At 40.8% G+C, this 16,340-nt stretch overlaps 1 protein-coding gene across 1 annotated transcript in view; it reads right to left on the bottom strand.

Moving 5' to 3' along the window:
- samsn1b (SAM domain, SH3 domain and nuclear localisation signals 1b) overlaps positions 1–16,340 on the bottom strand; it is a 61,049-nt gene that overhangs the window by 12,509 nt on the left and 32,200 nt on the right. The gene's annotated exons all lie outside the window — the stretch shown is intronic.

The raw sequence follows: 16,340 nt of genomic DNA, 5'->3' as shown, positions 1-16,340 counted from the left end.
TGAAAGCCCTTGGAAACTTATGGTAAAACATTTTAGGCAAAAAAACGAATCTCCAAAAGGCCTGGTAGTAAAAAAGATGAGTCAACGTCTGTCCAAAAAAGTGCATAACAAAAAAAAAAGAGGAAAAAAAAAGAAAAGATGAACACATTTCACATTTGTGTTTGTGTCAAATGTCCATTTGGAAGATTCAGTCAACATCCCTCAACCAGGGCAGTAGCTTGATACACCAAGATCACATGTTTGGTTATTTTTCTGGAATTTGGAGTTTAATGACATATTACACGTGTATTATATTATTATTTTAGACTAATTATCTTTAAATTTGATTGATTTTAGGTAATAAACAAAATGAAAGTCAAAAGGATTTAATATTCTCTAGAAGCACATATGTTACATTGTAAAAGAAGCTTTGAACAATGTTTAGACCATAATGAAGGATCATAACATTTACAGAAGATATACTTAAATTAATGAATTAATAAATTGTGACATTTTGAGATGTTTCTTAATATTTATAATATTCTACAGAGCTGGGTCGGCCATATTTATGTTGGTGGGTGAGGTTCTGCTGGACCTGCCCATAACCTTCATCTCATGACAAACTCAGCTTATGTTACAAACTGCTTGTATCATTGTGAATTAGTCCCTCATGTCATGTTTTCATCAGCTACAGCCGCTGTTTGTTTATGTACAGAACAGGATGAACTGACGGGTAAGAAGTCCAATAATCTAAACCTTACGAAAGTGACACAGATACTATAAACTGATAAATCCTGACATGTAAAACAACAACTTTTGATATATACTTTTCAAGTTGCATGTTTTGGATTTACATCTCCCCATTTTTAAATGTTCTCTATCTGTATATCATTAGCCATAGGGTATACTAAAATACATACAATAAAACACAAAGTTTTTCAACCTTAACTAATGGGATCAGTTGTGTAACCACTGACTTAAATCTGTCGTGGTTTGTTCAGGCGAAAAGAACATCTGATGCTGCTGTGTTATTATGGTTTTGAGTTCATTAGTCTGATGACATATTGTACTACTGTTAGTTAGTCTACTACTCACTAGGATTCTTCCTGAGAGTAAAGACTCTAATGTAGCACTGGCCAGCTATAAATTGTCACTAATTAACTTCATCTTTATTAACTGATAACAAATGCAAGAAATGGTATTTATGCACTAACACTGACTGTTATTACATTATAGGAACAAAGTTGGAAATGTGTCAGTTTAACATGTAATACATGATAAACACAAATATGAAGGTATTACACTACATTTACGGTTGTAAGTAGCCCACACAATGCAGCAAATACAAGCACAGCAAAGGATGACTACGTCTAAAAACCTCAATGAATCTTAGAAAGAGGGAAAGTTGTTTGCAGTTTTGTCGCGGTCCCCAGAGAGCCCATTTCAGATCCTTGTCAACAACAATAACATCACCAGTCCCTCCCACAGCGGCACACCGACTTCCCTCTGCTTACCCACTCTTTTAAGGCTGTGGGGACTAAACAAGTTCTCCTAACAGACAAACCTAAAAGTTATAGCTCAGAAGTTTAATCTTACCAGCGTGAAGCAGAACAGGTTCATGTTTGAAGGTCTGTGCCAAAGACAATGGAGCCAAGTGGAGACAAGCTGCACGCTGTGGCCTCTGGACACTTTCACACACACATGCACCCTCACACACCCCTGTGATGCAAAAGCTCACGCAGCCCCCATGCTGTCTACAGCCCAATGGCCTAATCCTAGTTTAAAATCCCTAACATAATCCAATAGATGCAGTGAGCCATCACTGTCCAACGCTGGTCTCAGAGAGGGCCAGGCCACCCGTAACAGGACAATAAACAACACAAATGCACAGACGGTCTTTGTTTGGCATGTGTCTGAAATGATTATGATAATGACCTGATAGAGATGAAGCAATCACTAAGTGAGGTTAAACTTCTAGTGACTGTGTTGACTGAGACAAAAGACTAATTTATTAATGACTTTTCTGTTGTTATTCACGCAGAATAAAGAGATCCATCAAGGTTCTGTCACATGTAATCAAATGTGTTTCATGTCTGTTTGTGTCTGGACGCACATTGAATTCAAGATTTGCATAATAGAGTCCAGGAATACTTTTAATCTTATTGTTTCCAAACTTGACAATTGATTTGACACCAAGAACAAGTGCATCACATTATTTCTGTGATGGAAATGAATTAACTGGAAAATATCTATGAGACAAAAGCATGACTTCACCACTTTCATCCCACATTAATGCAATGACTGAGCCACTCTCTTCATTTCAAACAGCCTGTGTTGCAGGGACACTGCAGAGACATTTAATTCTTCTCAAAGTAGTGATACCTGAAGAAATATCAGGGTTTCACTCTGACAAATCCCATAAATCTATAAATACATACATACAATTTTTATTACAGTCATTTCTTTAAATCTATTCTGAGGATAAACATCAGTTTACGTTCTTAAAGTCAGAGGTTCCACTTCTTATTCCCTGTAGGCGGTGGTCTCACTCAGGTGGCGTCTGAAAATAACATTATTACAATGATTATTGATGTCAGGCTGAATGTTAATCTCCTCTTGAAAGCCCCAGTCTCCCGTTCCTCCCTCATACAGTTGTCTACACCTTCTCCTGCCCCGCTGTCTTTCTGTCTCTCATACAGAGACAGAGAAGACCTTTCATGTTGTTGTGATCAGGGCTCCGCTGCAGAATTAGGTCAGAGAATTAGGACAATATTTCTCTGTTCATAAGAAACAAAGACGATACTCTGTCTCAGAGAAGAAAATTCAAGAGCCTTACTTACTGTTATCTATCCAAAAGTGTAACTTACATTTCCATGTCTGTGCTCACTGCAGCAAGGATTTATTTTTTACTATTAATCCTATTTTAGAGACATTATTGCGAATCAAATCTGGAGTAGCAAAATGCCAAATAAAAATGCATTGTTTTAGTTATTTCAAGTTAAAGTAGCAAGTTGTAATCTATTGGTAAAATATACTTCCATTTCGTATGTGTGATTAAGGATAAATTAAATTAGATTTGCATGACCATTATCCTTTTTGTAGAATACAGTTTAGACTTTTTGTAATGCACGTTATAGTTTTTAATTATTATTGTTTATGTGTATGGTATATGCTCAGAATGCTTTTTATGAAGGAATATTGTCTTTAATTTCTTTCATTTCACACACTGATGTGTATACAGACACTGAAATTCAAACACTTCTTAGATTATTTCTTTTCTATCTTTTATTTAAATTTTATTTGTCAGTGGTCGTTTCACTGAGCATGAAAGCTATTTTTCAGTAACGCCCTGCTTCACACTCACCCAATTACACACATTCACACCTGGAGGCTGCCCAGTACAACGACAGACTGATCTCTTGGCCACTCAGCAGTTAGGGATTAAGTGCCATGCTCAATGGCACCTCAACAGTGGTAATAGCTGTTTCTCTGTCCTTTAGGCTGATCTCTCACCACAAGCTCACTGTAGCTCATCTGGCCTCACTATCCTCTAAGTAGCTATTAGTGTTGCAGCGTATTTAAAATGTTATGGCTGCATATTTAATATGTTAAGACCACTGCTGGTGGATTCTGACCCCTGCTGTAGAACATCTGCCGCTGTCTGAAGTACTGTATGAAATACTGGCCTGATTTAATGCCTTTGAAGGAGTACTTTAGCAATGTGCACTGTCCTTAAGTTGGGGGATTCACAAGATACAGATTCAAACAAGACAAAGAGTCTTCAGTCATGCTGGTGACTCTGTGAGGACAAAGGCACAGCTAAATGCTAATGTCAGCATGCTAACATGCTCAAAATAATGCTAACATGCTGATGTTTAACAGGTCCGGTATTCACCATGTTCACTGTCTTACTGTAGCTGTTAGCATGCTAGCATTCGCTAATTAGCACTAAACGCTAAGTGCAGCTGAGGCTGATGGGAATATCATTCATTGTGCAGGTATTTGGTTATAAACCAACATATTGGATGATATAATCCTCTAGCACCACACAGGTAATCATAAATGTTATAAGGGTACATTGTCTGGGAGCCATGAATGTCTGCACAAAATTTTGTGACAATCTTGTTGGTAGGTGTAGGAATATTTCAATATATTTATGGTGAAAAGTCAGGGGATCACCAAAGTAATCAGCATTCATCCTGTGATGAGATGGATATTTATACCAAATTTCATGGCAATCCGTCCAATGTTGAGATATTCTTTCAGAATTAGGAGTGCTCCCTCCAGAGGCACTTTTTCACAGCTTGAGTAAAACTCCTTGTGATGAGTGGAACTGGATGTGTACAATTAGTGGAGTGCTCCTTTAACCAAGTGCCTAAAATGGTGAAACTCATTCGCAAGAAATGGTAAAGCTACACCATTTTCATCATGCAGAGATCATATACATATATGAAAACATATCCATCAAAATGGCACTTTTGGCCATTTTCCTGTGAGAACAGTGATGGTATTGAGAACTAATGGACTGCCCTCTACTGGGACCAGTCAGGAATACAACCTAATAATCAGCACTGACAAAACTAGTTTGTCAGTCTTTTATGTCCAGATGAGCAAAGCACAGATATAAAATAAGCCTCTAGTGAAACATCCCAATGTATAATAAACTTATTATCATAGTTTTTAGCTTTATATGTCATATTATGTAGCTATTCAGCTGATACTCTAGATGGTGTTTTGCCTTTTTTACTCACCTTTAAACCTGCCTCTCGTCGTCTTGCTTTTAGTCATTATATTAAACTCTTCTCATTCACTGTATCATTTTCTGGAGCTGCAGTCTTCAAAGGTGCAGTATAGCAATGCTGACATTACTCTGACTGTTTTACATTGCCCCTGTAGATGGCAGTGTCACACCTACTGATTTCAAAGTGGCTCTGAGCTCATCTCACCTGACAGTAGAGCTGAATTTTATACTGTTAATATCAGTGCTTCTTTATTGTGAAAAACTGACATTTTTCAGCTTTATCTTCCATAATATTCTACATGTGTTTATTTAAATTATTGAAACTCCTTCAGTAATTCCCTCTTGTAATAACTTGCAGTATGCGGCGCTCTACATTTTGAGTCTTAGAACAATGGCTGTCTTGGGACCTTATACTACTTGCATAAATTTTATCCTATGCAGCAACAGTTATTCTTGAAAAGTTTAATTAAACGCCGTAGTTCTTCTTCTGGCAGTATGAATATAATATGATCCATCACTTCCCATTATATGCCCTCCACTGTGTGTAATTATAATATTAAATCACAGTTACACCTTCAGCCTAAACCTGCTGCTGCTGTAGGTAAAGTTTGACCTCCAGTCGCAGGCAAAACACAGAGTACAATTCTCACTTTTTCAGACATGTTCGTCCAAACGGGGGTTGGAGATTACACCTTTGACCCCGCAGCCAACCTCCCATTTACCCCAGAATTCCTGGTCTGACCTCTGACCCCAGGACGCACAGAATCTCAGCCCAGAGGCTTCGACCTGGTGCCCTTTATTGCGACCTTTTGAACTTTTGACACCCCCCAGTCAAAAAGTGAAACAGTTTGTCCCCTTGGAATAAATGACCTCTCGTCCCCTTGTCCCGGCAAAGGTATGTGAGTACGTTGACCCCGCTCAACCTTTCATTAGCGCTTCCTTTTATTACACCGCTTCCTCCCTGCTGCATCGTCAGCTTGTCACAGATTGGGGGATGGTGCAGGGGAGGGGGGGGGGCAAAATGATAAAGAGGAAGAAAGCACAAGAAAGCCAAAAGAGAAAGAGCGATAGAGAGGCAGAGAAGGGCGGAGAGAGAAAGAGATAGGGATGTAAAACGAGGGCAGGAGATAGAGCCCAGCAAAGATAGATTGGCAGCATCTGCTGCGTTGACTGAAATGTCACCTTTAAATGGCTTCCCTGTCCTTGATGCCGGACCTCCCTATCTGATCTCCATTCTCCTTGGGAGTTGTAGTTCTGATGACTTATGTAGGACACAAAACAGATCTCTTATAAAATATAGAACCAGTTCAAGATAAGCTTTGAGCAAAAAGAAAAACAATTTCTCATGCCTCCTGTGGCTCTGTGAGTTCTACTGAAATTGACTATTTGAATGTTAAGTCAAAGGTCATTGTGCCATGTATGAATAAGATAATTGGATTTTGTGGCTTCCTGATACTGAGAGCTTACCGGGTGATGCAGCTACTCGCCCCAACAACTGTAATTCATTTTTTCTCCTGTTTTGCCCTCATATGATATGAAATCTATTTCCTTGAACACTGCTGGTACAGTAAGACACCTCTACTCATCCTGAGCACATTTAGCTTAGATATAGCTGAATACCTCAGTTGGATAGACATGATTTTCAATGTAGCAATGAGGATTTAGCTTTAATGCGCTCAAAGGAAAAAAAGAATTTCCCAAAAAAGGCCTAAAAAGAGAAGAACATTTATTGTGTATTTTATATAAAATCCATGCAGCTAAATCCACCCTGAGGCAAAAACAGCACATCCACATCTGGAAGGTGGCAGATCTTGTTAACTGTCACTTGACATGAGATGCAGTTGACAAGTGTAAGAGATATGTGTGTGTGTGTGGGGAGGGGGGTGTATGGCATTGGAGGGGTGGGGGATCCACAGCATTTTGGGGCTAAGTCAGATCATGCTGACATTGCCTCCTTGTGGTGGCTTGCCACAGGGCACAGCGGTGCCACACTTGATGTCATTTCTATCTTAAATGTCACTCTCAGTAAGCCCATCACCATCTACTGGCTTGTGTCCCTAGGGCCGCATTCACCCTTCAACCTTACAGTAATGTAGCAAAGAGGAGAGGGCAGCCAGACCTCGTCTCCGGCTCTTTAAGGCTGCTGTTTACTCCTCTTTTACATAATCTATTGTGTCACTGTAGGTCATTAAACGCGCAGATACACTGAGAAATATAACAAGGCTCAGCGGACTTGTAAGAGCTGCATTGTGAGAGCTTATGTGTGCAGTGGATGGTGTGCTCACTGGTCTTACTGCTGGCCCTAAAGTGACCTTTGATCCAGCGTGACCCTGAGGTCAGAAGGTGCCCTTTCATTCCCACTGGTGTGGTGACAGCCAGGCTAATTACCCACACTGTGTGTCTGTTAGAGCCATAAAAGGAGTTATGGCTGTAGGATGACAAAGCACCGTAATGCTGGTGCTCATTTAGTGGTGCACTAGTGCTGTTGTCCTCTGTATTCATTAATGAATAAAGTGTGGGCAGGAAGAGCACCAACATATCACAATGGAAGAAGCCTCCCACTACATATAGTATCCTAGTAGAACTATGGGTATAAAGAGCAGAGTTTTGGTTCATCATGGTATCATTCATGCTGAAAAACAATACTTTAAGCTCTGTAAATAGTTATAAAGCTATTAATGTATTATTATGTTACTGGGCAACATAAAAGGGATTTATATAACACTTTCCTTTTCAATAAATACATCATATTAAAATGGATTTAGAATCGAATAAGCCAATCAATGTGTAAAAATAGATTAATATCTAAATAAAGAGTGGAATTCACTTTAAAAGGAAAATTAAAGGGGATTATTTTATCAATTCCAATTTTAGTTGAGTAATTGGTTCCATGTTTACTTTTCCATCTCACCTCTATTTATTATCATAACAGTTTCAAGGACACATTTGCACACACCGGCACAAAGTTCAGTTTGTGCACTTGACTGCATGTCCAGTGGTGGGTTCTTTTTAATATATCTCTCTTTAATTGAATGCATTTATAGATTGGACTGAATTCATTTGTAATGTTTTTCATTGATTTATCCTTGTAATTCCAAATTACATACCAATCCATGAATGGCATCATAATTTAATCAAGTTATTGATGAATTAATTTATTCATTTGTAGTGTTTTAGTATAAAGGATAAAAGAGCATAGTGTTCCTTGTACTGTTGCACTATATATTTCATATATTGGTTATATTTTGCTTATTTATTCTGTTTACAGCCAGTTTAAAAAGAACACCCTTATGATTCAGAAACCACACTGATGTTTGTTTTTCTGCAGTATTAGTTTTCAAATTGACCATCAAGCTTACCGTTCAGACTACCAAGATAACATTCAATGAACATTTCATAACACCTATCGGCAAATTGTTTTAGTTTTTAGTTTTAGTTAGTTTTTAGTTGCAACTTTACTGTTTTGGTTCACTCTCACCGTTGTCATAGTGTTGTTTTCAGCCACAGCAGGCAGCTGTTTTCAGCAAACAGACACAGTTAGCGGCTAGCTGGTAAACATAGTGGAGCATTTAGCAGCTAAAGAGTCACAAACTCCTGTCAGGAGTTGGCAGTGACCAAAAACTGAACTAAAAGAAATGTGAACATTGCACTTGCATTCATCAGGTGGTCAGAAATACAACTCTAAATGAATGATAATGATGCTCCGTAACTGCTGGATGTGTAAAAGTGCTAATGTATGCTAACAAGTTTGGCATATCAACTTCAAAGGTCATAATATATTATTGTTCATGTTATGTTTCAGCTTGAACTGTTGCACCTAAGTGGCCAAAAAATCAGCAGATGCAGGTTTTTTTTTTTATTATTTTGTATTTATGCCTCCATCTGTCTGTCCCATTCTTGTGAACACAATATCTCAGTAATGCCTTGAGGGGATTTCTTCAAATTTGGCACAAACATCCAGTTGGACTCAAGGATGAAGTGATTAGATTTTGGTGGTCAAAGGTGGTCAAGGTTACTGTGACCTCATGTCTGTCCCATTCTTTTGGACGCAATATCTCAGAAACGCCTGGAGGGGATTTCATTACATCTGGCACAAACGTCCACTTGGACTCAAGTGGGCATTTTGGTGATCAAAGGTCAAGGTCACTGTGATCTCACAAAACACGTTTTTGGCCATAACTCAAGACACTTAATACATTTTATTAAATTCCTCCAAAGTCTTCACTACTAATATTATATGAGTCTGGACAGACATGGATGTAAACTACAACTTGACTGGCATACAACTATGAGGCAGTGTTTCTAGTTTTATGTGTTTTGAGGCATTTTTTGCTTTTAATGGAGAGCTGACAGTGGAAGAAGCAACCAGGAAACAAGGGGAGAGAGGGGTATGACATGCAACAAGGGTCCCAAGCCGGAGTCGAGCCAGGGACATGCAGGTACGTGGCATGTGCTGTAACTATTCGGCTACCAAGGTGCTCTGCAGGATATGACTAAGCTGCCATCATAGATACACGTGAGTCATTTATGTGACATTTAGTTTTACCCATTATGTAAAGGTATGATGAATATATTTACAGCTGGCAAGTTTCTGATGTGGTGATAAATGACAGTCTACAAAATATATATTGTCTATGCAATAAAAATATGTGTGACAGCTGAATAACTCAAAGAGGGTACAGTATAGTAAAAAAGATACTCTATTACAGTGAAAAAAGTGTATTTGTGGCCCATGGGTGATCTACTGTATAGGGCTTTATGATTTAGCACAGACCTCACCAGATACACACAGTTCTCTTTTCTCCAGTCAGTATCTTTCCCTACTTTTCACTGTAAAACTCAGTTGCAGATCAGAAGAGTTTCTGTGTTTTCATTTTATGACTTAAAGCGGTCCTGTGCGCCGCAGCTGCATAACTCACCCACCACTTTATCAAAGGCACAATAATGAAACGCTTCCTTACAACATCTAAATATAGAACGCAATGAAAGTGGTGTCAAAAAACAAACAAACACAAAATAGATAATCCATTTGTGACCCATTTCTGTCCCTGTGTGAGCTCCATTGTTTGGAATAATAATAATTGTAAAAAAAAAAAAAAAAAATTCTCTCCCCAGGCACGTCAATATCTACAAAGCCCTCGTCACTGACAAAGGGTTTGTCACTGTGGGACCATGAGGAAATTAGGACTCCTGAGCAAGAGGCTTGTACAACAACCAACACCCTCCTTATAAAAAAATAAAATAAAAGAGAAGAACTGTCGCTTGTTATACCGCCAGTGTGATCCCACTTCTAATTTTGAGATTCCCACCCCTACATGTGCATTCAAGTGTGTGAAGCCCAGAGCATTAGTGCTGCCTCTCTGATCGCACGGCGGCAGAGGAAGGACATTGTCACCATGTGTGTTTTTAATAGGATAGCAAAATAAACCTGTTTTCTGGTCAGCAATTACCCATTCTCCTGGCTCGGTGTAAATTAGGAAAAGCTGCAGAAAAGAGGCTTTGAGGGCTATAAGAAGGAGGGGAGGACATAGACAGGATCTCAAATTAAGGTCTAGTTCATTTTTCATTACAGTGACTTACACTATAGCTTCGCCTCAGCTCTGCCGATCCCCGCTAACCCCTGTGTGAACTGTACTGCAGCCACTGATGCTGCCTACACGCCTCTGTTTTCTCGAGTTTTCTCATCTCATCTCTTCTTTCCATGTGATGGTGTGTTATCAAATGTGTTTGCTGGCTTTGTGTTTTCTAAAGCAGTTATGCTGCTGGCAGGGAGGAAATCAAACACCTCTCTCTTATGGCAAACCACAGAACACAGGAAATCCCCCTCTGTTCTGAACCACAGGGCTGACTGTCACGAGAGCTCAGACAAAACAGAGGATTATGACTACTCTGTACAGTCAAGTGGCATGGAGGATCGTTTCACCATTTGGCTTTCTGGGAAGGAGTTTCAAACAGGCTTCATTTTAGGTTTGGGTTTATGATACCGCAGTCAAGGATGGAATAGGTTTTCGATCACATGTCAAATAAGGGCATTGCTCAAAGGCTGGTGGCAACTGTATGGATGGGATGGATGTGATATATGTCACTTGTACAGTGTCTGGATGGAGGTTGTTCATAAATGTGAAGGTGGAGTGCATAGAGAGGCCTCAGGGGCAGGTGATGTGCTGCCGTGATGCCACCTGACATCTTCCTCAGAGGTGTTTCAGGCAACAAATAGCAGCTCTGTCTGCTGTCAGCCTGTAGGCCACCTGGGGGGTCAGGCCTGACACTCTGCACCCTGACAGCGCAATCCCCCACATCAACCTCCACCCCCCCACCCCCCCTTCTTCCCAGTCCAGGGCCAGGCCGGAGCGCCAGAATGCACGGTGAGCCGTCACGGCCGATGAGGAGTGACGCCGGTGAGGAGGGAGAAAAATCCCTCTTTCCTTAAAGTGCAATGAAAGGTCAGGAGCCCTGTATCACTGGGAGAATTACTCACCACGCTGCCTACCTTGACATCAACAGAGAACCGACCTGCGGGGAATGAGCGAGAATGAGACGAGGAGAGAGAACAGGTGGAGGGCTGGAGAACCGCGGCAGATAGGCGGTGAGGGAGTAATGAGTCGGGAGGTGTGTGTGTAGGGTGGGGGGGACGGGATGACAGGGTCAGTGGGAGGTGGAGAGGCAGGTTGAGGTAATGGGCTATCGGGAGCATGTATGTGTGTCCTGGCGTATGAAATCCTGGTGTGTCTGAGCTCTGGTTGGAGGGGAGGTGAGATGGGGGGGGGGGGTCGTTGAAGACGTCTTGCCCATGCAGCACTTCATCACATTCAGTTTTTTTATCCACGCTTCCTGAACTTCCACTGCCTGTTCCGCTCCAGTTGGCTCTCAGCGGACAATGCGATCAGAGTGTCCCTGCATGTGCATTGTGCAAGCATGTTCCGGTCTTTAGTTAAGATGTCAATGGTGCGTGCACCTCCCCAAGGTCAACATCCTAATGAGAAATCTCCAGGGACAACAGTAATTATCAAATAACAAAATGCAAAGCCAGCCAAAGTGCAGATAATTATTCTTGGGCCCACCGCTGATAAAAGGTTTGATTGCAGAGAATTTTTTTTCCCAAAAGTGGGAGAAAAACTGCATGAGGCGATGTCAGATACTGGTAGCTTGTCAGTCGTTGTCAGGGCCTGCCACATTTAAATTCTGGAAACATCTGCTACTTCATACATTCCCTCTAATAGCTTTCTTTTTCCATCAGGGTTGTCTCACTATCTGACATGATGTAGTTATGCACAAGACATTCACTCAATATTTAACAAAGCGCACACTATCTGACTGCACGGCTTTGTGGAATTCTCTCAACCTGCCCGCACATAACAAGAATTTAAGCACATGAGCACTTGGTATTTGACTGCTCTGGAGTCTGAATAGCGTGGAGGGAGGCTGAGTGGAGGATTGAGATTGATCAGCAGTGAGACAGTGGCTGTGCCGCTCACTGAGTGTTTCTGATTTTTTAAGGTCACCCTCACTAGAGCCAAAAGGGCACATCAATTTTAGAGCCCTCATGAGGAGGCACCGCGTCTTCTCCTCGATCACTCAGCCCCCTGTGGAGAAACGACATCTGAAGGTGCACTTGATTTGTGTGGAACCTGGTACCGTGCATGATCGGAATAAAAAATAAACCGACGCAACCTGGGCAAACAGATGGATAGCGCCTCAACATGCGGCGCTAGATGGCTTCAGAGAACATGTAACAACTGGAAGGCAACTGATTAGAAACTTGGCAGTTGTCAAAAACAATATGGTGCTCTGTAAGTTATACTTACTGTGCATTATATAATATAATATAATATATAATATAATATTTGTACTGTACCAGATTACAACAACAGTCTATATTAAATGAGCAGAAAGAAATGTGGCTGAACATTTGAACTTTTTCCTACCCTTGAGACTTGAGAGCAACAAGTTCATCTGTCAGAGCCATAAGCATAAACATGGTTATGTCTTCATTTCACAAAAGGAGAACATCCCCAACAGCTTATGAACTGGGAACAAACAGTCTCTAGTAATAAACTTCATGAATGAAACTGACTTTGGATGTATTCAAAGTGAAATGCATAATTGCATAAAGTGTAATTGGCCCAGACATGACCTCCCCTTCTTTAAAAACAAAAAGGTCAAATAGAGTGTGAGGCTGCTCAACATCCACATCCAGTAACGCAGTTTTGGAAAGCAGCGCAAGGACAAAAACAATGAGGCGTTCATCCCCGAGACAGCTTCAGGGAACAGCAGTGAGTGGGAGGAGAGTGAAAAGATAACATCACCAAAAAAACACAGACAAGGAGAGGGAGAACGAGGGAGAGAGCAGGAGGAGGAGGAGAGTCATCAGAGATCAGGGTGACCCTGCGCCACTCTGGAACATGTTCTGCCTATAAGCTAAGGGAAAAGCCTAAAGTTTGCCACTGAGTAATCACAACGCTGTCAAAGTCCCGGGGACTCGGCCTTGGCAGTGACCATGTTCCAGCAGCGCAGGGCCACGCTGCTCTCAAAACCCCGGAGAATGCCTGATGTGGCTGAAACATGTTTTGGCGAAATGTTTAGCCAAGTCTCCCTGAGCTGACAGCAGAGAATAAATATACACCTGCTCTTAACCCTCATACAGTAAGAGGTTAATGGAGACACAACAGGCTGAAGAATTCTCAAAACTAACCTCACAAAGAGGAAATATTTTGCATGAGGGTGACAAAGCGGGGTGATTCTTAGGAAGCGTGCTCACACAAACATCACAGCAGATGGTGTCTTGCTTTGATATATGTCAGGTTTAATGGAGCCTACCTACCATCAAAGCAAAACAAACCCCTTACTTAAATTGAGTGAGTCTGACCAAGATGTGCATTAGCCTGTGGCAAAAAGGACAGAGCTGTCTGTGGTCACAGGGACTTAAAAAATGGTGGGCAGCAGTTCAGCTTTTCCTCAGTAAATAACCATATATCCAGGATAACACTGACAAAAAATATAATCTCAGTTGGATGGAACAAGAGTTTGGTCACAGTTTGTGGACTTTTTGCTGTGCCACACAATTAGCATAGCTAACAATATAACACATTGCAAGTACTCATAGGGGAACTCCACTGATTCTCCACATCAAAGTGTGTTTACAGGTTTTTGGGAGTAGTACTGCAGATATGGAAAAAAATTATACAAAATCTGATAAATTGCCTCAATTGATGTCACTTGAGTCAGTTTGGGTGGGGGCTGAAGACTATAGGTTTGAAAGTGAAAACAGTATGTGGGTGTGAAGTTAAGTGAGGTTACCAAACGTCTGTAGCCTGCTCCTCATCTCTGCTGGAAGCTAGCAGCTCCAGGCTACATTAGCCACAACTAGCATAACACACACACACACACACTGTACAAGTGCATTGGGTTGACTTGCATTGTATTTCATTCTCCAGTTAGTAGCAACTGTTGATTTCACTCTTCTGCATTCCAGTATGCAAAGCACACCTGGCTACAGAAGCCGTTTAGCTTAAAGCTGCAGAGCACGCCTTAGTTGGGTTGAATCAAGGTCGAATTATGTTCCAACGGTAAACAAGACAGAATTCATTTTTGACTGGACCAAGACCACTCCCTCAAAGGGACTTAGAGATTGTTTTGGTCCGCACCCGAGTACAATTGCTGTGTTCATCTGCCCAAATGAATCGTACCAATAGGGAAAACGAACTAGAGTCCAATTCAACCAGCCTAAACAAGGCAGGTTTGAAACCATCTTAAAACTTTCCATTGTGAGTCTGACAGTGTTATAGCAGTACAATAGTAAATCTGTGGAGTACACTTTTAACATCTTGAAAGCAGAAGATTCAAACAAATATGCATCTGATGATTCACTTTGTTTTACTTCTTTTGCTGTAGTGCATGAGAAGTGACAAACTGTCAGGGGTTAAAGGATAAGGCTGGCGATATTCTGTATTTTTGTTATTGTAAACAAATTCCATGAAAAGAAGCCATGAACAACCAACTTACTGTGTTGCTTCTATGCCACCTTTCTGTAGCTTTCAGCCCCAAGCCCATCTGCTAAAGATGTATTCTTTAAAAACAGGTGTTCCAAGAGCCCATCAGTTAAGACACAACCATGTAATTTCCAGCCTTACACCTTTGTTGCATGTCACACTCCTCTCTACACAGGTTTCCCGTCTCTCTAATTTCATCTGTCAAATAAAGGCAAAAATTCCAACCATAAAATCTGACAAATTCCCTAAAACAACTGGGCATTGTAGTTTTAGCAAACATTACCCAAACAGGGGTAAATATTGCGAATTGAGCTGCAGATTTGTGTGTGGGATTGAGTCAAAATAAACTACAGTGTGTGTTCATGGCATTGACGGAATAGGTCACCCAGTGCAACAGTGTGGCTTAATGATGTGTTTTTAATAGTTTATAACAACAGAGCTCTTTCACACAGAGGAATTAGAAATATCAGGCTTTGACACACACAGGCAATACTTGGTTTTCGTCTTTTCATGGGATCTTATCCTCTAAATAATATGTATCCAAGACTGAGACTGAAATCCTGGAACATTGTTTTAATCTATAAACCAACTGACCAAATGACCAATTGTTCCCTCTTAACCTCCCACAACATTTATACAACAAATAAATTCATTCAAAATTCTCCACTTCATGATCCACTGATTATTTTTTTTAACATGCGTTATGAATTCAGTTCAGAGTATTTGCATTTGATTATTTTAAACACCCTTTTCATTCCACTTCTTAGACTTACTATTGCATATTTATTCTCTTTCTCAAAACAGTGTTTTGCAATTCCTGATAAGTGTATTAAAAGCTGACTCTCAAAACACAGCCTCATATAGTTCATGTATAGTATAGTTCACAGCTACAGTAGCCTCTCCCTGCTCCTATGCAAACTAATAAAGCTACTAAAGCTGAACAAGGGCAGCTTAAAATGGATAAACCCACCAGAAATGACAGGCTCATATTGACCCCATACATAAACAACATGGGTGCTGAGACCTGGGGACACGCTGAAATCTGTCTTGTTAGGATTTAATGCAGCGGCCGTCCCTCCTTAGCCTGACCCCTCTGAAACACTGCTGACCTCTCCCTTAGGTCCTTTGTTAGTACAGCAGCTCTTCAGTGTATACAGTCATTTGCATTTTAGAATTGTTAAACAAATACCCACACATGACTCCTTCTCCCTGCCACCCACTGTGACCCTCCACCCACTCTCCTCACAAGCCAGCCAAAGGTAATAGCAGTCATACGGTGCTGTGAGAAGAGGGGAGGCTGCTCCAAATGTTAGCCAGAGAATGGGGTCAGAGGTTGAATAATTTGTATGAGTAAGAGGGAGAAACATTCAACAAAAGACATAAAAGTTTAACAAGCTTTGCAGCATTATCATCAACATGCCAGAGACTCCTCAACTTGATAGCAAATTACTCCATTCAAATGGAGCCATTTTGTTTAATTCATTAAATGGCTCACTGCACCATTTTGTAGACACAGAGCCGTAAAACTATTGCATTATCGAACAGGGGCCATATGGACTCAACATGACACCGTCCCCGTGCACATTAGCCGATGATGTCAGAAGCAGGGAGACGTATTTTTGCCACTTGGC

This window comes from Thunnus thynnus, chromosome 13 (assembly GCF_963924715.1).
Source record: "Thunnus thynnus chromosome 13, fThuThy2.1, whole genome shotgun sequence".
In the NCBI taxonomy this organism is placed as follows: domain Eukaryota; kingdom Metazoa; phylum Chordata; class Actinopteri; order Scombriformes; family Scombridae; genus Thunnus; species Thunnus thynnus.
This window is presented reverse-complemented; position numbering and strand designations above follow the sequence as displayed.